The sequence below is a fragment of the Ornithodoros turicata genome, chromosome 10 (assembly GCF_037126465.1).
Source record: "Ornithodoros turicata isolate Travis chromosome 10, ASM3712646v1, whole genome shotgun sequence".
NCBI lineage: Eukaryota > Metazoa > Arthropoda > Arachnida > Ixodida > Argasidae > Ornithodoros > Ornithodoros turicata.
In genome coordinates this window covers 8,603,088-8,627,652 of record NC_088210.1, presented here as the reverse complement: position 1 = coordinate 8,627,652, position 24,565 = coordinate 8,603,088, and the positions used below count along the sequence as shown (strand labels likewise).

Sequence of the window (24,565 nt, the reverse complement as noted above, 5' to 3'; positions counted from 1 at the left end):
ATGCACAGAGGACGAAACGAAAGAAGCCAAGCGGCCAAGCCAAGAGTCCATGCCAAGCCAAAGACAGATAAACCGAGAGCAGTGACGTCGGTGCGCCCGTGCGCAGGGTTTGCCGACGGTCTGACGGGCGGGCGTGGAAACTAAAAAAACTGTTTTCTAAAAAACTACGAACAGGTGGAGCAAGATATTTCGCACACATATTCAGTGTTCGGTAATGAACACACAGCGCGAGTATCGCTCAGTTCTGCGGCACTTCAAAATCGGCATATCTAACCTTTAAAGGGATAGAATCACAGCGAGCAGTCATAGAGGTAATTAAACAATCGATAGTGAATGCTAAAAACTGTCAGAGGGATATTATTAACACAACTTTTAATTAAAACTTTTATGCATGCTGTCATTGCGACCTGACCTAGGGCAAACACCAAGCAACACGAATTTCTATAGCAGGACAGTTTTCATCAATCTGAAAGAGGCTACAAAGCCTACATTCTTTTGCATTCGGAATCATTACATGTGCACAGATTAAACGCAATTTTGACTCACATTCTCAGATTTTGTTGAATATTTCCATGAGGAGGACAAAATAGCATACACACAGAGACAAGTTCACTGTCCTCCAGTCCCTACAGAACCGGTTTTCCCCGTCTTTTCATTTGTCCCTCCCCATTCTTTTCTGGAAACCTACGGGAGAGGTCCCCCACCGCAACCTACGGTTTCCCCATGGCTGAAATTCCTGTTGCATGGCAATATCAGTGGACTGAAGAATGATATCAACGCACAAGTAACGTCATAGATTTTTCAACAATACAATGGGTAAAAGCAAATGACAAGCTTTAATTGAACGTAGAATCCCCAAGTGAAGAAGTTGTAACACAAAATAAACATCATCGCCTTTCTTTGCTTTTTCTCTCTATAGCATTAATTATCACTACAAATTTTAAATAGACTCATACCATTTTTTTAACATCATGGATAAACAACCGCATCACATGCATCGAATCATTATTCTCTCCCTTAATCAGGAGCATAAATTTGAAAATGAAAAAAACATATGATAATAAATCGATAAGCTTACTTTTATTTTTTATTTTTTTGAGAAGTTTCGTGGGTTCGAAGACTATTTCAAGACAACTGCCAAAATAGCCCAATGCATAATTGAAAGAATGAGCATGACCTCATTTATCAACATATAATATAAGGATCACTGTCCCAAATTTACATAACGCGATACAAATGCAACGAAAGCAGGCAAAATGAGAACAACGAGCATGACCATTTAGTGATGGGAAGCTCCTTTTTGTATACTTAGACAGTCATAAACAGCCTATGTCAGGAACTGATTTTCTGGCGGTGAAATGACAAACCATATGCATATCTAAGCAACAAACATGTATTTTTCATTGACTTACAAGAACGAGCTGGACTGGAAATATTCCTACAAAGCCCACGAGTTCTCTCAGGTACTCCTCGCTGCATGCAAGCAACCTTTCCTCAGTTGTGAGAAGGCACAGACAAAACCTTTCTAGCTGGCTACAACACAATTGACCATAAGCTCCCCATCCCGTCAACAATAGAACGTGGAGATGTACGGTCTTTTTACGACTTTAAACGCCCCAAGGATGGAAGTAATTGATGTTGGGGGAGAATCGGTACACATGATGACGATAAAATTCTCTCCACACACACCTCAAACCAACGCTTTTCTTCTTTACACATTACTATCATGTTTCAAACTTAACAAAATAACTCAATCGAAAATATTTTTGAGTGTCAAAGCAGACCAACCAATGCTATATGAGGACGAACTGTTTACATCAGCATATCGACTCAACAAGACAAGCAGAACGAGCGAAAGCTTTGTGAAGCTTCTAAAGCAACTGTGAAAATAAACAATTCCACAGGTGAAAAAAAAAAAAAAAAAAACGAGTATAGATTATTTTCTCCATACATAGCAAGTCAATGAATGTTCGACTGGAATCTTGTAAACTACTCCACTTCTTTGCCAATCAACCAAACGAATTTGATTACATTAGAGGAAGAAAACATAATTATTAATCATCTTTTCCAAATCGTACGGAGATTCATAGAGATGCTCCCCAGATGCCACAGTCGAGGCCTCTGTTGGAATCAGCGCGCAGACGAAATAGTGTTCTCACATATATTTCGTTCATGTCAAAGGATGTGTAATCACAAAAGGCCTTTGCATCTCAATTGTCTCGCGAGGTAAACCTCCAGTTATTATTATTAAAAGGCCTCTAGCCAAGTGTTCCAGGTTACGAATACATTTACGAAGAGTGCGATTTTAGCAATATACAAGCTTTAGTCAGGTGACTGATACGTCGACGACAAGAGGACACGAAGGTTGCGAAGGTCACACTGACATAGAATTTTGTCGATAGCCGACTATATAATTAAGAAGAAGCTTGATCAAGAAGAAGATATGATTAAACAGAAGCAAACTTGAAGAGGCAACTGCATTGGAATGATGGTCGTTCGTGAAGACGTTATATCTCCGACGATGAAGAAAGCGATTTCAAAGCAGCACTCACGGTTTCAGCGATGTGCCCGAATTCTCGATGCGCAATGCCGGGCACCCATGTGGCAACATGTGCGAGTCACGCACGACGCATCCGAGCCCCCACAAACGCGCAATCGCAAGCTCAACACGGCATTCCGACTGTATTGCTTGTCTCCTGAAACGTCTTCCTCATCGTCGGAGATATAACGTCTTCACGAACGCCCATCATTCCAATGCAGTTGCCTCTTCAAGTTTCTTCTGTTTAATCATATCTTCTTCTTAATCAAGCTTCTTAATTATATAGTCGGTTATCGACAAAATTCTATGTCAGTGTGACCTTCGCAACCTTCGTGTCCTCTTGTCGTCGACGTATCAGTCACCTGACTAAAGCTCGTATATTGCTAAAATCACACTCTTCGTAAATGTATTCGTAACGTGGAACACTTGGCCAGAGGCCTTTCAATAATAATAACTGGAGGTTTACGTCGCGAGACACTTGAGATGCAAAGGACTTTTGTGATTACACATCCTTTGACATGCTCACCATATTGAAATAATTGTCATGAATGAGATTAGATGTCGACCATGAAATCACTTTTTCCGTCCGCTATAGTGTTGTTGCTTTCAGGCATCCAGATTACATATTGCTGCAAGTTTTCGGACAGAAAAAAGTGAGAATGTTCTAATGTCAACACTAGATTACTAGGATGAAAAAATGCCTTAACGACAATGTCAACATGTGACAATAGTTTTGTGTAGGAACACTATTCCCTCTGAATGCTGATTATGTAAAAGTAAAAGAAAACGGATTCAGTTGCAGTATTTAGGGTATTTATGTGTATCTGCATACTATTTTGAATTTGAAAGACCGTTATAGATGATAATCATCTATTTTCACGAGTTCTAAATTAAGCCATTCTGGGTGTTTACTACATTACTCCTGGGGGGGGGGGGGTACTACATTGTCTCCTTCTAATGAAATCAAATTCATTTGGATGATGAGCAAAGTTAGAGCAGTTTACAAGAAATATATGTGAGCACAGTATTTCGTCTGCGCGCTGATTCCAACAGAGACCTCGACTGTGGCATCTGGGGAGCATCTCTAAGAATCTCCGTACGATTTGAAAAAGATGATTAATAATTATGTTTTCTTCCTCTAATGTAATCAAATTCGTTTGGTTGATTGGCAAAGAAGTGGAGTAGTTTACAAGATTCCAGTCGAACATTCATTGACTTGCTATGTATGGAGAAAATAATCTATACTCGTTTTTTTTTTTTCAGCTGTGGAATTGTTTATTTTCGCAGTTGGTTTAGAAGCTTCACGAAGCTTTCGCTCGTTCTGCTTGTCTTGTTGAGTCGATATGCTGATGTAAACAGTTCGTCCTCATATAGCATTGGTTGGTCTGTTTTGAAACTCAAAAATATTTTCGATTGAGTTATTTTGTTAAGTTTGAAACATGATAGTAATGTGTAAAGAAGAAAAGCGTCGGTTTGAGGTGTGTGTGGAGAGAATTTTATCGTCATCCTGTGTACCGATTCTCCCCCAACATCAATTACTTCCATCCTTGGGGCGTTTGAAGTCGAAAAAAGACCGTACATCTCCACGTTCTATTGTTGACGGGATGGGGAGCTTATGGTCAATTGTGTTGTAGCCAGCTAGAAAGGTTTTGTCTGTGCCTTCTCACAACTGAGGAAAGGTTGCTTCCATGCAGCGAGGAATACCTGAGAGAACTCGTGGGCTTTGTAGGAATATTTCCAGTCCAGCTCCTTCTTGTAAGTCAATGAAAAATACATGTTTGTTGCTTAGATATGCATATGGTTTGTCATTTCACCGCCAGAAAATCAGCTCCTGACATAGGCTGTTTATGACTGTCTAAGTATAAAAAAAGGAGCTTCCCATCACTAAATGGTCATGTTCGTTGTTCTCATTTTGCCTGCTTTCGTTGCATTTATCGCGTGATGTCAATTTGGGACAGTGATCCTTATATTATATGTTGATAAATGAGGTCATGTTCATTCTTTCAATTATGCATTGGGCTATTTTGGCAGTTGTCTTGAAATAGTCTTCGAAGCCACGAAACTTCTAAAAAAAAAATAAAAAATAAAAGTAAGCTTATCGATTTATTATCATATGTTTTTTTCATTTTCAAATTTATGCTCCTGATTAAGGGAGAGAATAATGATTCGATGCATGTGAAGCGGTTGTTTATCCATGATGTTAAAAAAAATGGTATGAGTCTATTTAAAATTTGTAGTGATAATTAATGCTATAGAGAGAAAAAGCAAAGAAAAGCGATGATGTTTGCTTTGTGTTACAACTTTTTCACTTGGGGATTCTACGTTCAATTAAAGCATGTCATTTGCTTTTACCCATTGTATTGTTGAAAAATCTATGACGTTACTTGTGCGTTGATATCATTCTTCAGTCCACTGATATTGCCATGCAACAGGAATTTCAGCCATGGGGAAACCGTAGGTTGCGGTGGGGGACCTCTCCCGTAGGTTTCCAGAAAAGAATGGAGAGGGACAAATGAAAAGACGGGGAAAACCGGTTCTGTAGGGACTGGGGGACAGTGAACTTGTCGCCCCAAGGTCGCCATTTTCCCATGTATTTGTTCCTATCCCGATGCGTGCAATGCCGGAGGCCGCCCTTAGATACCCCATTGTTACCAGACGTTGGCTTGCGTTTGATTGTAGCGCGCTAAAGATCCAGTTGAAGCACAATCCAAGCCAGGCCAAGTCACCGAAGGAGAAATGGACGACTGCGCCTAGTATGACAGGTACGCCGTGTGATGCACGCAGCCGTGCACTAGATCCTTCCGATCGCTCAACACGTTTAAAAACGGGACCAAAAAGTGAAACATGACACAGAAAGTTGTTATACACGTTTTATTTGGACATATAAAGACTAGATTCATTCGCAGAAACAACAAAAACATTTTGTTGCTAAACTTAGCGCGCTGAAGTGATCCGGAACGGCAACAGTGGGGTATCTAGTGGCGGCCTTCTTCGTTGCACGCTTTTCCGAGGTGAGTTTGTGTGTATGCTATTTTGTCCTCCTCATGGAAATATTCAACAAAATCTGATAATGTGAGTCAAAATTGCGTTTAATCTGTGCATATGTAATGATCCCGAATGCAAAAGAATGTAGGCTTTGTAGCCTCTTTCAGATTGATGAAAACTGTCCTGCTATAGAAATTCGTGTTGCTTGGTGTTTGCCCTAGGACAGGTCGCAATGACACCATGCTTAAAAGTTTTAATTAAAAGTTGTGTTAATAATATCTCTCTGACAGTTTTTAGCATTGACTATTGATTGTTTTAATTACCTCTATGACTGCTCGCTGTGATTCTATCCCTTTAATGATTATTCGATGTTCCCCTGTTAGCATGTTATTCCTAACATTGACTATTGATAATTATTGCTACGATTCTGTGTGTTTGATTATACTCCTCCAGACTTTCTCCATCTATATACATGTTCTTAGCTTGTGCTCCTCTTTTTAGCATAATATTTGTAGTGTTGACTAATGATAATTGTTGCTTTGATCGTGTGTCTGATTCTACTTCTCCAACTATCCACATGTTCCTGCGTTTTGCTCTTCACTTTGTAGATTCGTATTTGGTAGCTTTCGATTAATATAAGCAGTTAATTATTATTATTTCCTCACACCTATTTGTGATGGTGATCTCATAAAGAAAGAAACAAACAAACAAAACGGGGGTGTGAGTTACAACAAAATTCGAATTGGTCACCCTGAAGATGCTTACATATAGAGTATTTGAGATCATTGTATATTGTTCAATTAGGATAATAAAAAAATATCGCCTTCATATAACAGCAAGATCAGTCGTTGCATTTATGGTGTTACTTGTGGTTTGATATCATCCTTCACTCTAATGATGATGGCACCCAATATGTATTTTGACTTTGGGAGGGAATCGTTGATTGGGGTTGGAGGAGGAGGAGGAGTGTCGTTGGGAGGAACCCGAGAGGTCTGCCTGCCTGATTAGGCGGCATGTTTCTCGGGAAGGGAAAGATGGTGGAGAGGAGGAAAGGGTGAAGTGGAAGACCGAGCGGAATCCGCTCGGGGGGAGGATAGCTGCGTCCATGGGCCGACTTCAGGGGAACTGTGCCGGCATACGCCTATTACACATCTGAGGGAAACCCAGGAAAAACCCCAGACGGCTCAGCCGGCCCGCGGATTCGAACCGCGGACCTCCCAGTCTCCAAGCGCACGCGTTACCGCTGCGCCACCGGAGCTGGTTTGATTGGGGTTGAGGGAGATCTCCCGCGCGTTTCGAGGAAAGAGTGAAAGAGGGATGTGTGAAAGGAGAGGTGAAACCGGTTCTAGCGGACTGGGGTCAGGAAATAAGTTTATCTGAGCTTGTGTGCGTGCGTGTGTATGTCACAATGTTCTTCTCATTCTTCTCAGTGTTCGGCAAAACGCGTAAATGTGAGTCGGAATTGTATTTAATGTGTGTACATGTAATGATTTTGAATGCCCAAGAAAGTGTGGGCTGTATCATCTTCCATATCAGTGAAAATTGTCCTCCCTATATAGCTTGCGTTCCTCGGCATTCGTCCTAGCTCAGGTCGTATTGATAGCAAGCTTCGAAGTTAAAGATTCTTTAATTAAAAGTTGTGCTAATGATGTCCCTCTGACAGTTTAACTATTGTTTGTTTAATTAGTGTTTTCCTGGATGGTGCGGTGTGTCCCCCCTGTTGTGCTCTTCAATCGAAAAGGCTCGTATTTAATAGCATTGAAATGATTTGAGCATGGAATAATTAATTATTTACATTATTTTATGTTGATTTACAACATGAAGATGGAGGTCACATAGAAGAAGCTCAGACTTGTTATGTTAGAAATTTTAATTGTAATTCTTATTGTATGAACTAAGAATCCCTTCCTTAATTAAAAGTTGTGTTCCTGAAGGTTCTTTAATACACATTATCTGCTCTGGGGAAGTGAATGTCTGACCGCTCGAGTTATCGAATCTATCCATTTGATATTAAATTGGTTTAACTGCAGATATTACAATATCATAAAATTTGTAGTGTGTGTGTGTAGAATGTGAATGTTGCCTGCAGAAACTGTTCGTTCCAACTTTACACCTCTCTATGCTGATTGCTAGTACTTTCGATTAACAAAATATTTTCACTTGTACAAATGTGTATGTCTGTTGCTTGCATGTCTGGGCGCGAGAAGGAAAGTACGCTATGTTAAGGGGAAGCATGGGGAGATGAAACACTCTTCCATGGAGTGGACTTCCTCACTCAGGATGTATTGTATGAGGAACTGGGCCGGTGAGGGAATAAGATGGGCGGGGAATAACATTTTGGTCGGTGGTTATGTACTTTGCATGTTCATGCATGCTCGAATGTGAGAAGGAAACCCCTCTGTACGCGGCGCGCGGCTGCGAAACGCGCGGGGCGGTCTTGGCAGTCCTCCTCAGGTACCCGCGGACGCGGCTGTAGAGTATGTACCACTGCGCCCATACACCATGTTGCAAGCCCATTGGCCTAGACTGTGCGCGCGCTCCGATTGGTCGAGAACGTTTTGAAATCGCATTTTGTACGCGCGCATGTTTCAGCATAGTTTCGAAATAGCATGGCCGGCATGTCGTCCTCCTGTGTTCGGTGGTGTCAATTGACAGAACAGTTTGCAGAAATATGTTCGTGGATTTTATTCGTGCGTTATTGTGAGTCTACGCGAGCTATGCTGTTCCTGGACACAACTATTATCCCACGAACAATTTCTCAACTGCGGTACCGGAATGCTTCATGAGTTGGAGCGTGAAGGAAAAGTTCGGGCGCCGTTGGATTTCGAGGACTGTCAACAAACACAGGATTACGTGCCACACAAGCGCTTTTCGCTTCGCTATAATGGATGCACCGCAGGCAGCGAAAGAAGATGCTCATCATGAAATGGTACGCACTCATGAGACTGGCTCTCGGTATTAGGAGTTGAACGGTGTGTTCGTTCTGCTTCATGTTCGAACTTTGTCCCAGTGTGTCAGCAACGCAGTGGGCTTTGTACGCACAGTGAACCCATGTTACAGATCTTTGAATTAGTGCTTTGTATCAAATAAATCTTTATTTTACCCCAAAATCGCTTTAGTTATTTTGAATACCGAGTAACGGCGGCAGGCCTGAAATCCAGTAGAAGTCGATGGTAGCCAGGACCGACCGAAAAGCCAGCCAGACATGGGGGCTCCTGATTGGCCGACTGGTTGTGCATAATATCCACCACGTCGCAATTTTATTGGTCGTGAGCCCAGTGTTGTGTGAATTATCTCAAACTATGGGCTCTATGGGGAGCTGTTGGAGCCTGGTCTTGGCGCGCGCTCCTCCTTGGCGGAAAGTATCCTGCTCCAAATACCCTCCGATATCAGACGAGGAGGATAACGATGGTCGAATCTGTCTCCCTATTTCATGGGATACAGAGAATCTCCTTCACCTTCTACTACTCGAGCATAACAACATAAAGTTCAACTTCCTCGACACCACAATATCACTAGACAACGGCAACCTCACCGCAACCCTGTACAAAAAGCCAACTGACAAACAACAATAGCTTCACTTCAAAAGTCACCACCCACGTCACTGTAACGTTGGAATTCCTAATGGGCAGAGTGTAAGACTGCGCAGAATTTGTTCAAACGACACAGATTGCGATGAGAAGCTTGACAAACTCTGCAGTACACTTGCCCAAAGGGACTATCCAGACTCCCTCGTAAACGAATTCCGTCGCAAGGCACTCACACTCGATCGAAACGAGGTTCTGGAAAACCGAAGAAATCCTGACGCGTGCCAAATAAGCTTCATCACAAGATATTCCAACGCACTTCCGAACGTCAAAGCCATTCTACAGAAGCACGAGCCCCTCCTCCAAAGCAGTGACCGACTTAGCAATATATTCACCCATCCAATACCGGTGACATACCGACGCGCAAAAAAACCTAGCAGACTCCTTGGTCAATGCCAAAATCAGCAAATCAAGCACCCAGTGCACCGAAACACGACCAACATCCCGCGCTGCAAAACATGCAAGCACGTTCAACACACTAACTCCATCAAAAGCACTGCGAGCAATTACACCCACCCCGTTAACCACGCATTCACATACACAAGCTCCAACGTCATATACTGCATTGAATGCGGCGACTGCTCTATGCAATACATTGGTGAAACCCGCCAACAAATGAATAACCGCCTTACCGGACACAGAACCGACACGTCCAACAAATTCCCCAAAGCAGTCGCCGAACACTTTAATGTTCTTGGTCACAATTTTAAGAACATTAAACTATATATCCTAGAAACCGGGTTTACACACGTGACAGACGTGATAAGGAGACTTATCTCATATACAAGTTCAACGCCCTTCACCCGTCCGGTATCAACAAATCAGAAGGCACCCTAGAAACACTTGACAAATAAAATATGTTTGTCCCTTCTATCTCCATTATCATCTGTTATGTTCTGCATGGCTACTGCTTTCTGCTTTCTCTATTGCATGCCACAACTTTGTATTACAAATATAAAAAGAAAAAGAAAAACCTTGCTCGTTCTGGAATTTCCCCCACGTAACCCCTAACCTCCTTATCTTTCACTGTGTTTTCCAAGTCTTGCCTGTTGTCCCGTTTCGTCCACGATAAACTGCACCGGTGCGCCCCGGTGCGACCTGGTGCGGCTTGTGAGTATGGGTAGACCTGTGAATATTCCGTACTTGCATACCCTATCGCACAACCTTAAACATGTAGCAAGTAGGTATAGCGTTCCGGTCGTCCTCTCTGCACCTGTTAAGCTTAGGTCTTTGTGCAGAAAAATCAATAACCCCTCTAAGGCTGGCTGTAAAATCAAACATAGACAGAACTTGGTCCCATGTATGCAGCATGTAGTATACAAAATTCCCCTCACATGCGGGAGAGCATACGTTGGCCAAAGTGGCCGTTGTGTTAATACTCGGCTTCTAGAACACAGATGCAAGGTTGATGCCACCACCCCTTCTGGGCACCTTGCGGTGCACTGTCGCACTTGCAAATGTAAACCACTGTTCGAAGCTACAACCATTTGTGCTCGCTTCAAAGAAAAGAATGTTCGAGAGATTGTGGAGGCCTCCCTAATCTCCTCACTGGGAGATAAGTGTGTTAGTAGTCAAACTTCTTTGTCCCTCTTACCAGTCGAGATTGATTATCTTGCAGGAGACTAACTTTTGTTGGAACATGTTTATCCTCACCTTTATCACTATCTGTGTCCTACTTTCTTGCGCCTTTTAAATGACGTATTGTCAATAAATCCTTTAGTTGAGAGTCTGCAGTTCCGCTGTTGTGTGTTTCTACCGTTGTGTCTTCGTCCTCTCTTTGGCTGCAAGATTTTACTCATAGCCATCGTCAGCATGGCATTCAATCAGTGCCGCTCGCCAGGTCCCGCTCGCTACTGGTCGCGCAGCGTACGAGCCACAGCGAGCACAGATCTCTAGGTGGCGTACGCTAGTATCCACCAGATCCACCAGTGCGGTGCAGTTTCATGCTCGATAATGCCTCCGCCCAGGGCACCGCCAGCGTAGAGCGCCACGCGCCGCGGTGGTTTTGGGGCAATTCCGGAGCAAGTTTATCGAGGACGCTATAACAAAGCGGCCATTCACTCCGGCCGTAGAAGCCCGTGCAGACCCTTCCTTTTCTCCGGGCTGTTGACCCACAATTCGCATGAACCTTTAAACACGTCACACCTAACACTTTAAATACCATGCCAATGATGAGGACGGTGCCCAGAAGAAGAACAGTGTCTGTTCGAAATATCGGCGGCTTCTGTTCGGAGGCAACTCCCTTCCTACGGACGGAGTGGTTTCATATACCAGAAGAAACGAAGGTAGTCTCGGTCCTGAACGTTCAGAAGAATTTGAAGGAAAACCTTATCAATGTCGGCTATGATGCGATTGCGATTCTGTGCAAACGAAAAGTGAGTAATAGCTTCAGTATCTCGGAGTTGAGATTAGGACAGAGCTCGAGAGTGTCATAATCGAGTTCGAGGGTGTCGAGGGTGTTGGTAATGTGTGGTTACTGTACTTGTGAACAAGATATACAGGAACGAGAGTTTTGCTCTCGCACTAAAATATTGATTTCATGAATGGTTCCATGAATCGAATACTCTGCTCAGAACGTTCGCGATTGCTTCCTCCACATGTTGACGCTCTGGTGAAGACATACATCGAAGAAACACAGATTCCGCGACAGCAGGTGACTCCGATGGCAGCGCCGACAAGTACCACCAGTTAATAGATGCTTTTGAAAAATGGGTCCGGAAACCAAGGAGGCTATGGAGGGGAAACTTACCGCTTCACATGAAGAGAACTGCTCTGCGTTATGAGTGAGTGTTCATTTTTTTTTTTACGTTTCCCGTGACCTGTCTGCGTTCTCTGCTTTTAACGTCACACAACGTTTTTACCAGAAATGAAGATGCTCGCAACCATGAACTACCTAGGTGGTATTTTGAGAGCGGCAAAGCAATATTCACCGTAATAAAGCGTTACCGTTTGAAAATTTAATGTCGCTACATTTAGTCGGAAACACAGTTGTTAATGGGCAAGTCTTCTAAAGCGCATTTGTATACCTCCATTCCACTCCTTCAAGTCCAGATTCCCCCAAAACGGAAACCCTGGGAAAAGCCATTGGGTCACATCATAGGTGACTTCATAGGATATGGTCACGTGGTATGACGACATGCGAGGCCGTCACGTATCATGTCGCAGCCCCTCCTCCCCACTGATTTCCAACCCCCCCCCCCCCCCCCCCCTGGAAGAAAATCCTGGGAAAATCACTGCGAGAGGCGATATCGTCCGCAATAGGAATACCCAATTCAACGAGTTGGTCAGTGATGGCGGCTTCTGGAATTGGAAGGTTTCCCATACGCATATCTTCGAACTCAAGGGCCTCTGTTTCCATATGGTCGTGGGTCTAAAGTGGCGTTAGTGATACTCGCACCCGGCGAGACAAGGCTTCCGTATTTGCACGTCGTCCTAGTGCAAAGATAGCAAGCTGTTTGTGACCTGCTTTGGGGCATCGTAGCTGTGCTGAAACAACCTTGCGGATGAACGTCCACTGGCTTCCTCCACCAAGCAATATACGGATGAGCTTCCTCTTAGGGGACTGCGGTTTGAAGTAGGATGACTGAGCCCTTATGAATACTATAGAAACGTTGATGAAGGTTGATTGATTGATTGATTATGTGTTTAATGGCAGGTGATGAAGGTGGCTGCGCCGTCATGTAAGGGATCCCGAAGAGGTTCGGGCGGGAAGTCATGCTGCGTTGAGCTAATTGCCGATGGTACGTGTGTAGCTTGTACGTTCTTGCAACACAAGGATGTCAAGTGTTTGCCGGTGTTGACAGGAAAGTCGCTTGGCGGTTCGACAGTCCTTAGCCAGACGCCCTCGTTTGCCGCACATACACAACATCCCGCTTGGCGTAATTTTGCAAGCATTTGCTCTGGGGCGAAGGTGATGACACAGTTTGCAACGGAATGGTCCTTTGATCCACAAAGGATCCAGGAAGGAAAGGATTTGGGCTCTCGAATTGTCGGGTCCGCGATGGTGTTGAGAGCTGCGGCAGAAGCGATTTTAGAAGTAGGCCCAGAGGAAAAAGAGTCTGCCTGATGACATGGAGCTTCCCTTTTCCGTGGCACCATTCGTTCTCGGTGCTATATTTCCCTCTGAAGGAAGGAGTACCGGTGTCGGCTGCCGAAGAAACCTCTCGTGATTCAGTCGCTACGTGCCTCGCCTCGGTTCCAGATAGCTACTGCGCGTGATGCCGATAATACTCCAGCTCCAAGACTTGAGGGAGTTTTCGTAGAAATGCCGTCATAAGTACTATGCTGTAAGGGCTCTCGGGAACTTGTAAGCTCTTCAAATTCCGCATCCGTACTCTTACAGTCTCATGAAGTACACGGATCTTCGTCACGTCGTCAGAGGATCTTACATAAGGGAGTTCTAAAAGCTGTTCCATATGCTCTGCGACGAGGCGATCTCGACTCCCGAACTGTTGTTTTAAGATGCTGATGACTGACGGATAATTGTCAAGTGGAGTCCCTTTATTGCTAATTCAGCCTTTCCCTTCACAAGCGAACGCAGATATTGAAATTTTGCGATTACCGACGGAGACGGGTCCACGTGCACACCTGAGTTGAACTGATCCCAGAACGATGGCCACGCTGATAACTCTCTCGCGAACGAGTCAATCTGAAGTTTGGGCAAGCGTAGCCAGTTAGCGGGAGGCCGGTGTTCCGTTAGAGGTGGATAGCCTGTCATGTGTGCTTGAAGGAGACTGTGCGATGCATTGTGAGAGATGTCGATTGGAACCGAGTGTTGCCTGAGCGATAGTTTCTAGGTGCTGATCGCATCCTTGCGCTTCAGCATCAATCTCTTGATCGTCGACAATTGCCGTTATTTCGCCGTCCATACCTGCGAGTACGGTGGCCCTGCGCAGTATGGAGAGAAAGCTTCAACTCGTGAGTTGGACGTGAAGGAGTTTCAGCGCTGAGAATTTCCTTTCCGCTTTCGTCAGCCAGCTTCGTAATTCGTGACCGAACCCGGGCACGTAGCTTTCGAAGGTGGTCCATCGTTGAAGAGTGCTTTTGCAAATGTTCCAGAAAAGACGTGGGTTTCCACAAGAGAAGTGTGTTCCCACAAGAGACGTGGACTCCCGAGTTTCGGCACCAAAAATCGTGTAGAAAAGAACAGCTTCAACTGTAGGAAGAGCGGTATATTTGCCCGATGTGGCCGAGACGATCTTCGAAAAAAGAGTGGTAAATTAGTCGGCCGTCATAGAGGAATGCAAATCGAACACGCGCGCCGGCGCCAGAAACACCTGACAGGTGACATAGGACACGTTATCGTCGTCCTATTAATCTTGTATTTATCGCATGTCTTAGCCTGATCACAGATAATGAGAAGAAGGTAAGGACAACTTTTATTTAGAACGTTGTCGTACGGAGCCTGCGCCTCATCCTATGCCAAGTAAACGTAAGAAAGTGACCTCTACTTGGCAAATTTCTGAGTTGAGTTCGCAAATATTTGCATAATTAGACCATGACATCTACATCAGGAGTTCGCAAAAGCCTAGTAAGAACTAATGCCGTTGACCGCGTCGCAGAGCAAAACTGCTCTGTGAATTGAATGTAAGGAAAAGTTGTGGTCCCGATAGGATCCCGTCTATTGTATTAGTGCATTGTGCGCCTATCATTGCAAAATATTTGCACCTGTTGTTTGAACGCTCATTATCGTCATCTGTTATCCCAGATGAGTGGAAGCATGCAAGTGTGACACCTGTTTTTAAGTCTGGCGACAGAAGGCTAGGAGCATTACCGAACCTTGTCGTTGCTGTGTATATCGTCCAAAGTGTTCGAGCAAGTCATCTATTCCAATTTGGCAAAGCATTTGAGCAGTTATAATTTCGTCTCGCCGTTCGTTTCCGAGCAGGGTATTCATGCTTCACACAATTTAATCACCTTCCACCACGATGTGGCCCAAGCTTGGGATGAAGCCATTGCGTAGTTCTCAATTTCTGCAAGGCCTTCGACACGGTTCTCCGCGATTTATTGTACCTATAAGAGGCGACACTGTCACCATTCCAGTGTGGATAACACGCCGTCCGATGTTCGGAGTTTACGGTTCCTTTTCGTAATTCTTGTGTATATTCACCGGAAGATCAATTGTGCCGCAATGGTACGATACTGTTCGGTTCCCCAATTCTCCACCTGCTGCACTGATTGCGAAATAAACGTGTAAACGCAGACGAACGCGTCCACACAGTGGTAGTTCTCCGTTCTCCGCAGCGCACCGACACCGTTCCATCTCGGAGCGAATAAGCTTTAGAAATTAGAACTAGACACCCATGTAAATGAATGGTTATGAAGTTACATAACAGACAGGGCCAGTTCCATCTCAAATCGAACAATCCGGTACACTTGATGTCTCGAATGAACGGGAGAAGCCATCGGTGAGTTAGGAGAAATAAACGCTTTCTGAATTCTCTGCGCTGCGCGGTTCGGGAAATAAGAGAGGAGGCAAAAAACTGCCTCTCAGAAGACGATGTCGTCGCGTGCAGGTTTGAGTGTTCCCTACAAGGCTATTTATTGTCTCATTGTAATAATTTGTTTGTTTGTAAGAAAAAAACAAGAAGAAATTGAACTCCTCTCCCGACTTGTTCTGCTACTCCTAACAAAAATTCTCACCCCACCCCCAAAAACTACTTCTCAGGTGCTCTACTCGCAAGTTCGCTATTCACTATTCAGAAGTCCACTATCCACATGTTCACTAGAAGTCCACAATTAAACTCTATTCACAATTATCCCGAGATCATGCACAGAGAATGCAGGAAGGTTGTATCCATCCCACAGCTCTGGACAAATTTCACAAGTGCCGTCAAGGCAGCATCCCTCGTGTTCGGTGCCCAAAAGTCCCAATGCCTCACCTTCACTAGATCGAAGACCCTGCTGTCTAGCCGAGCAAGTGTAGCTTTCAGTGTAGCTCTTTGAGATGCATACCTAGTGCAGTGCATTATAATATGCTCACTATCCTCCACCGTTGCACAAACTGAGCAATTCGATGAGTCGGCTGTTCCAACTTTATGAAGAAAATGACGGCCATAAGGCACATTCAAGCGACACCGGTGTAGAAACGTCTGAACTGAGCGCGGTAACGTGGACGGAACACAGAACTTCAGCTCCGGATCTATGCGATGTAGCAGCGACGAATCACTCTGCAATTGCACCCATCGCTGTCTGCACATTTCCTGCGACAATGACGTTAATGAAGATGTAACATCTGACTTTGAGTATATCACCGGATGCATCCTGAGCTTAGGACATTCTTTCGCAGTAGCAGGGTGGTTCCCTCCGCAGTTTACACAAATGGGTTCCTTAGTCCTACATTCCTCGTCTCCGTGGTTTGTGCCGCAATTGGCGCAAATTTGTCTGTTGCTGCAGAACGTCGCGATACGTCCATAGTGGTAGCATTTATCACACTGTAACGCTCGTGGCTGGTAGCGATACACATGCATGATGACCAGCTGGAAGGTGATTTGCTGCGGAGGGTTGTCGCCAAGAAAAGTGATCCTTTTTGATTGATAGAAGTGATCCGCCTCTTTTGATACGGCGTGCTGCAAGGACTGGGGTGTCACTTTTGATGCTTTTTAAAATTTGGGCATCATCGAGAGAGATGTCGATATCTTTGAGTACCCCAAAAGAAGAGTTTTGGGGGCGTGGCTCGTAGGCACGCACAGGTATTGTGCATATGCTCGTCAGTTTCAGCAGGCTAATCTTTGCAGTTGGATTGACGACGTCAACTGCTATGATGTTCCTTGATGGGTTTCGACTAATTTCTTTTATTCTTCCTGGAAGTTCTGAGGTAAGATCCCGTACGAAAATTCCTGAATCCGAAACCAATCAGGTTTCTTCGATCAGACCTGATTCCGGACTGAACCCAAAATTGGGCGGGAATGACGATCAGGAATTATTCAGGAATGGGCTATCAGGATCTATTCCGGTAATTTATTCCGGGACTGAATGGGTCCTGAACTCGAAACTGAATGTAACCGGAACAAACTCGCCATTTATATGATCATACCCGGATACGCGCCTGATAGAATACAGGATGATTCCTGAATGAAAACGGAGAGCGCCTGAATAATTTCGGAAGAAATGCTGAATCCATGGTGGTGCATGGATTCGCTTGCTATAAACCTTTACTCGAGTGGATCTATTTGAAAACAACAAAAATGTGACTAGACCAGGAAGAGATGCATGCAGGATTAGTGTGAAACCTGAAATCGGGCTACTTGACCATGCGCCCTTGTCGTGCCTTTACATACTACATGCATGAATGGAGCACAAAGTGTAAGATTCAGTCGACAACTTTATTTCCATGGTTTCGTTTGCCTTTCAATTCACTTAATTTGGTCCCACTAGATTTCAGTAGAGCCGGGGCGGCGCCTTCCATTCCTCTCGTCCTACGCTGTGTGCCTGAGTGACTTCTGCAAATAAGGCACACACATGAAGACAGAGAAAGAAGTCACTAAGCGGAATCGCGGCACGAATACTTATAGCAAGACAACTTACCGTTTTGGGAGGAGAAGGCTTGTCTTGTGGTAATCCAAGAGAGCGCTGATGCGATCGAGTTGGTTCCTATCAATGGACGACATGGCATGGAACACAGAAGGCACAACACACACACAACCGCCTTCTCAGGAAGCGCAAGCAAATTCCTGTTGCATTCTTCTATTAAAACGTCAATTTCATCCTGGAGTGCAGTCGTGTCGTCTGCAAGAAAGAAAGATGAAGTGATGAAGGAAAAAGCGCACACACAAAACACACGCAGTAAGAAGCGGCCACTTACCAGAAATATTCATCAAATATTCTTCTTGCTTGTCAGCGTACTCTAACTCCCCTACCTGTACACGTTTCACTGTTGTAGCTTTCTATGTGGAGCACGCACACACACACACAAAAAGCGTTGTCTCACACGAGGACGTCTTGATGCCGACGATGGCGAATGAATCCTGTCTGGGCCTAGCACTTCAAATGACTACGGAGGTCAGGTGACCTACTGACAATATTCCAAGAATAAGTATGTTCCCTATCAGCCCGAGGGGAGCAGCGGCGCAGAAGGGGAAGGGTCAGTGTATGCTTCCCATTGAGCTCTGGAATTTCCCGCTGACCTAAAAAGTCGAAACCAGTTTAGCTCCTCGTACACTTTTGTCCAGAGGGACTGCAATGTACATGTGGTTTGGTGGTTTCGAAGCCAAACGGAACTTTTGCAACACATCCGTATTATCAAGTTAAAAAAAAAATAAGCATGATATATTAAGCTTTATTGCTTTTTGTCAGCCTGTTTACGGATTAGTTATCAATCATATCATACTGTACATTTCCGGCACTCACTGGTGTCCCTTTTCCCTGCTCAGAAAGTTATCTCAGCAATAACAATTAATACTAATTCGTGGTTTTACGTCAAACATAGTCCCGCGCTACTTCACCTGATCGTCGTGCAATCACATCATCTCATCACTTGTTCGTCTGGCCATGCACGGAATCTCGAAATAATGTACACACAGCACGTGGCTCCAGAAAAATGTTCCTGGGTGTATTGTGTTAAGGGATCCCGAGTATTTGCTCACCTTGAATGTATTTCCGTTTCTGCTGCTGCTATAACCGGGAAAAAATGTTTTGCGGGATTCTGTCGATAACGGTCGTAGATACGCTACATATAATTTAATAATTCCAGACTTTGAGGGCAACGTGATCGAGGATCTCTGTGATCATGTTACGTAATATCTATTGCCACACTTGAAATATTTTCAAAGATCGTCAAAGGAATCCCGGTTGACGACCAAGTATCAGGCACGTCCTTCCGGTTTGGTTCAGGCGATATTCAGGCGGATTCAGGAAAGCGCCGTCCGGAATCCGGCTGGACCTACGCCGGAATGTCCTGATAGTGCCTGAACAGTGCCGGATTCCGCCGGAATCAGCCGGATAGTGCCCGGAATCAGGTCTGATTCAGGTTATTCAGGAAGTTTCGTACGGGATACTCGGACAACTTAAAGTGGTTCATCTTCGCTAGTTGCGCATCCCGTCGAATAGGTGCAAAGATGCCAGTCATTCCTTCTACTGAGAATATCCTCCTTCTTCTTCTTCATCCTCGGGGAAATGGCCGTTATCCACTAAGGGCGATTGGCCAGTACCAGATGAGGGATATCCTCCTGTCATTCCCAAGGGTCGCTTTGCGTGGACGCTTCTTCTTCATCGGAAGTGGTATTGAGGGCTCTTGACGGATCGAAGCCTGTCGCTGGCCTCTTCATGTTGCACTTTTGTATGTTATCATCAATAGTGTTATCGCTGTCCGCGGAATATGAATTACTTATCGTTTCTGTGCTCGACATGTCTTCATCGTTTCCCCGATTTCATACTGTAGAGTGCACAGGCGCACAGGTGCACCTTTGCCCGATAGCAGGGCAGTATATCGGGAGGTACTGGGAGTTAGTCGCAAAGATGATAACACAAACCTTGTCTAAGTGTTTCTGTGGCAGCAAAGGAGTTAGGAATACGTTAGGCTTAGAAATGAAGAGCAGTCAAAATTATCCGACTACACTGCGTGATCGTCGTCGTCGTCATTGTAATAATTTCTTGATCTGGCTTTAGACCACCTAGGGCACAATAGGCTCCTGGATTGGCAGTGCTGTGTCGGTTTTCGTTTGTCTGCAAAAAAATATCAAAGTTCACTCGAAGCACCGAAAAGCACCATATTCACTGCAACTTTGCGGGCGATGTAAAAAACGGATAAGATTGAGCTTGATGCCGTTTAATTTTTCATTCATGGGACTATCAAATTATATATAATTTGTTACTCTACTCTGTCAGGAACGTGAGCAGTACCTGTTTAAGTAGCACCATACCACCGTAAAATGACGAATTTCGGAAGCCTTTATCTAAAACACCCCACAAAAAACTTTCCTCGAAAATTTTATGTGTTGTAGGTAGTCCCTTAGATTATGTACAGAAGAAAAATCAAAATTCGGACTTGATCGGTAGGCGCACTGTGAATTTTTACCACCCCTATACGCGGAGCGCATTCAAGCGGTGGCACCGTGTCCCGCGTGTTGCAAAATCGAATTTTCCAAATTTTCCAAAGGAACTTTCAACTTCTGTCTTCACATGAAAGTAATTGGTACAGTTTGAAGCCGTTCTAAGCTTTTATGTTCATAACAGTGTTGTAATCGCTGAATGTAGATTGTGGAGCAACTAGAAGTGCTCGCATTTCTTGCGGGTCACACATTTTGTCACACATGCATTGCATGTGCTGGGAGCTCGTGAAGAACAGAATGCTTTAGAATACTTTTGCGTCTTTATAAGAGGTATATTTGTTAACGATGGTCATATCGAAGCATTTACAGTACATAGAATAAAAACAACTTGACAGCGAAGAAGGCGTAAGTTATGCAGAGCATCCCGGGTGGATGAGAGTGCTCTCGTCATGAACTGCTTTAGGCTGTTGTAGGAGCCACTTTCCTTAATGTTACTTTTCATGGCAGGTTCTTGTCAGATTTTCTTGATAGGCTCTTTTCACGTTACATGCTAACTCGATGCAATCCTTGCAGTTACCCCTGGATGTTCCTGGCAAGGCAACACCGAAACCGGTCTCCATGCAGTTTACGGCCTGTCTTTCTGCCCATTTCTTCTTTATTTGGGAGTGCTTCCGCTGTGCATATGCCCCCACCGACTTCCTTCTTTACTGCAGCGGTGTGACGATAATGGCTTCAGATGATATATACTCAATGATTTCCTCGACCACGTCGGGCTGGTGCACAAACGGCTCACCCTGTGAGCTCCCTTCAAATGTGGGCGACATTGATGCTTTCTGTGATTCAGCCACCTTTGCTGTGAAGTAAGTGAAGCAGCTTCTGCAGTCCATTTCTGTTACGCCTTCAGTTTGATCCGCTGGAACCACATTCTTTATGGCAGCTACGCCGATCTCCGAAGCAAAGCGAAAGTTCTTTATCCGACACTTTTTTCCTGTGTATGAGGCTGTAGTCAGCGCAATACACACGGTTAGCGCTGTATAACGAAGAGGCCATTGAGGTAGGTTTGATGCCAGGACGACACAGTACAATAATGCAGATGTCTTCACATACTCTGTATAAGGGCACTCCCAGCACTTGTGTAGTCGAGGATGATGCGAAACCTTGTGCAAGGTGTCTTCCGGGAGTTAATCAGACTAGGACCTTCCCATGGTCGCGGCATGTCGAACCGAAGAACATATTGGACAGCGGCGCCAGTCGCGCTCTTTTGGCAAGGGTCACAAAAGGCACCATGAATTAGCCTTGAATGTGTGCGTAAGACACTACACAACGACACTTTTATCTGTGCGATTTCCGCCGTCCGGGGTCATGGAGGAAATGTTTTAAAGAATGCTGAAAGTCACTGCGTCTCTCCTGCCATAATGTGTACAGTAAATATGCTTGTTTATAATCACCCTGAACACATGTAGCTCTTACGCATTCTGTTCTTCACGGGCTCCCAGCACTTGCAATGGATGTGTGACATCCCGCAAAAAAGTGCTCTGGTTGCTCCACAATCTACATTCAGCGATTACAACATTGTTATGAACTAAATGCTCAGAGCGGCTTCAAATTACTTTCATGTAAGGGCAGAAGTTGAAAGTCCCTTTGGAAAATTCCATTTCGCGACACGCGGGACGTTGTGCCACTTCTTGAATTCACAGTGCGCCTACCGATCAAGTCTGAATTTTGATTTTTCTTCTGTGCATAGTCTAAGGGACTACCTAATACATATACAATTTTCAAGTTTTTGGTGGGGTTTTTTAGATAAAGGCTTCCGAAATTGGTCATTTTTCGGTGGTATGGTGCTACTTAAAGAGGTATCGCCTACGTTCTTGACAGAGTAGAGTAGCAAATTATACATAATATGATAGCCCCATGAATGACAAATTAAACGGCACAAAGCTCAATCTTATGCCTTTTTTACATCGCCCGCAAAGTTGCAGTGAATATGGTGCTTTTCGGCGCTTTGAGTGAACTTTGATATTTTTTTGCATACAAACAAAAACTGACACATCACTGCCAACCCAGGACATTACTGTGCCCTAGGTGGTCTAAAGCCAGATCAAGAAATTACTACGATGCGACAAGAAATAGCTTTGTAGGGAACGCTCAAACCTGCGCGCGACGACATCGTCTTCCGAGAGGCAGTTTTTTCCTCCTCTCCTATTTCCCGAACCGCGCAACGCAGAGAATACGAAAGCGTTTATTTATCCTAACTCACTGATGGCTTCGACATATATTTTTTTACCCTCCATTCGAGACATCAAGTGTACCGGATTGTTCGATTTGAGATGGAACTAGCCACAGGACGCAGAGTGCTGTGTGTTGCTTCAGGTAGGGCGAAGGCAATGTCAGGGGTTCCTCGGGGGTCAGTTTTAGGACCGTTACTTTTTTATGTACAGAAATGATATTACTAGGAACATTAAATCTGACATCAGGCTCTTTGCTGATGATTGTGCTATCTATCGCATAATGCGTACCTATAGTGACGTTCAAATATTTCAGGATGACCTAGCTACTGTGTCTTCGATGAAAGATGAAAGTCACTGAAAAGGTTAGCCAGCTGTAGGGATCGAACCCACATCTTCTGGATTGCCGGTCCAGGGCTCTACCAACTGAGCTAAGCTAACACGCCTCTCCAGTGACTTTCGGGGTGCATCGTTGATTTCTTAGGCAATTTGAGGCTTGTTTGTATCTGTCCCTTCTATGCCGTTCCAGCCTCAGAACATCAGTTTATCTCTTGTACTGTGTCTTGTTGGTGCAAAAGGTGGGGAATGACCCTGAACACATAAAGTGCAAGGTAGTGCGAACCTAAAACATAGATTGGAGTCAGTTCAAAGCCTAGCTCCCAGATTTGTGACAGGAAATTACTCTTACTATTTTTATTTAGCTTAGGATGGGAAACCTTGGAGGTGCGCAGGAAGCATAATAGATGGAAATTAACCTTTGAGGTGTAACACTGGCCTAGACAAGAGTGTATACTCCTTAGACCTCCTGTATACATGTCCGCCAGAAACGATCATGTCAAAAAGATTCAGCCTTATAATTTAAGGTCTAATGTTTTTAGGCAATCTTTCTTTTGCAAGACAATTCCAGAATGGAACAGTCTACCCTCTTCGTTAGTGGAAGCCCCAAATTTGCCCTGGTTTTTGCGCAGACTTTTAGCTTTTTCATTTTCGGTGTGATCATTGCTTTTGTAAAACATTGTATGAATATGTCATGTGTGCAATGTTGTGTAATTATGCCTTGTATCACTCCACTCCCCTGCTATAATGCCTGCGGGCGTTGCAGGTATTCATAATAAATAAAATAAATTAATACCATTTACATACATAAAACGATATACCATTGGATCTCTATATCCTCAAAAGAGAACATAATATTAATAGCAACATTCACTAACACATACGATGCATGGGGGGCCAGGGAAGTCCGAAAAAATAAGCAACTATTAATACCATCTACATACATAAAATGATGTGCCATTATATCTCTATATCCTGAAAGAGAACATAATATTATTAGAAACATTCACTACAACATAGACTACATGGGGGGACCAGGGTAATCTGAAAACAATGACAATAACTATTAATGCCATCTACATACATAAAATGATATGCCGTTGGACCTCTATATCTTGAAAGAGTACATAATATTAATAGCAACATCCACTAATACGTACACTGGGAAGGTGAGTGCTGAGTCTGAAAAAGATATTTGCTATTAATATCTAGCATGGGAACAGCTCTGTATCACGATACTTACATTTTGATGGTGGCACCCGCTGATTGTCTAAAAGATATTTGCAATTCATATCAAGCACGGCATCCGGACCATAACTGTACTCACTTTCAGGTGGTGGTACCCACTGATTACCTAAAAGATATTCGCAAGTAATGTCAGCTAATTCAAGTCGCATACTGGTACATGCTCGCGTTATTAAGCACAGAAACTGAGTCATATGAAATGAACATCAAATCAATGAAATGTCGCTAATACATACAGCTCGGTGGTGGCGGTCCAGGTGCTGAAAAGAAAGGAACTCTAGAGGACACTTCTCACTTTTCATATTCGCCATTTCTTTACTATCTTCGAAGAAGAAAACCGGACTCGATGTGAATACTGAGAAAGACAACATTCTTAAGAAAACTAACTTGAAGAGAAAAAGCCCTAAAACCCACCACCCATCTTCAATTACAACAGGAGATTAGCTCGAAAAAACTGACAATGACAACCTTCGCAAGAAACTTTGCGGTAAAGACCACCAAGACGTACCATTATCGTTGGACATGTTTGTCTGAAGTCCAATGACGCTCTAGGAATCAAATCTTTGTTTCGTAAAGCTGACACATCCTCTTTGTTATATCACATCCTCTCCTCCCACATTGTGTGAATGACTTTTAGCACCAAGGTGGGAGATTCAGCTG

At 44.1% G+C, this 24,565-nt stretch overlaps 1 protein-coding gene and 1 non-coding gene across 2 annotated transcripts in view; both read right to left on the bottom strand.

Moving 5' to 3' along the window:
- The window catches only part of LOC135370098 (COP9 signalosome complex subunit 7b-like), a 337,544-nt gene that overhangs the window by 200,996 nt on the left and 111,983 nt on the right, over positions 1-24,565 (bottom strand). The gene's annotated exons all lie outside the window — the stretch shown is intronic.
- Positions 22,693-22,765, bottom strand: Trnaa-ggc (transfer RNA alanine (anticodon GGC)). Its single transcript has one exon. It is a non-coding gene; the product is annotated as a tRNA-Ala (tRNA).